The sequence below is a fragment of the Megascapheus bottae genome, chromosome 2 (genome assembly GCF_031878675.1).
Source record: "Megascapheus bottae isolate mThoBot1 chromosome 2, mThoBot2.hap1, whole genome shotgun sequence".
In the NCBI taxonomy this organism is placed as follows: domain Eukaryota; kingdom Metazoa; phylum Chordata; class Mammalia; order Rodentia; family Geomyidae; genus Megascapheus; species Megascapheus bottae.
Window position 1 is genome coordinate 5,562,923 of NC_143510.1, and position 711 is coordinate 5,563,633.

The following is a 711-nucleotide window of genomic DNA, read 5'->3' on the forward strand; positions in this document are numbered from 1 at the left end:
ACCTCTGTCCTTCCATCTGGCAAGAGAAGAATTCAGGTAAGATGTGAATATAGTAAAAATATTAGAAAAGTTCATTAGGAAAGAAATAGGACCAAGAGAACACATGGCATAGATGTGTTTCAGGAAATGCAGCATGACTCATGTCCACTTTGTGGGCTCCCTTCAGCTATCTTCCTCATTAAAGAGCTTGACATTGGGTTAAGTAGAGAGAATTGGATAAAAGACTATACTTTCAGGGATCATTTCTATAGTATGTTACTAGAGAAGCTCCACTGATTGTGTAGAGTACCAGAAACCACGAGGATGATGTATAGTGTTCTCTCCTGAGCATGGAGCTGGCATTTGGTGTTGCTTTGAGAATTGGATAATTGATGGATCCCCTTCCTTTTTCCTTTAAGGTTGCATTGCCATAGATTTTCTATCCCATTTTTATTTCCTCATCCTTTTGTCTTCCTTACTTCCTCATTAAAAAATAAATCAAACCCTCTGCCCTCCATTACATTGCCAGGCAGGCTTTGGTGTATTAACTTATCCTGACATTTGAAATCTGTATAACTATTAATTCCCAACCTAGACTTCTACTAACCTATATCACTATTGGCTCACACCTGTAATCCTAGTTACGCAGGAGGCTGAGATCAGAGGCTCCAAGGTTCAAATTCAGATTGGTCAGAAGATTCCATGAGACCTCATCTCCAATTAACCAGCCAA

General features: G+C 39.4%; 1 pseudogene; it reads left to right on the forward strand.

The window, feature by feature from the left end:
* The first annotated feature begins 220 nt into the window (after positions 1-220).
* On the forward strand, positions 221-413 carry LOC150066299 (small nucleolar RNA U3; annotated as a pseudogene).
* Positions 414-711: the final 298 nt, after the last annotated feature.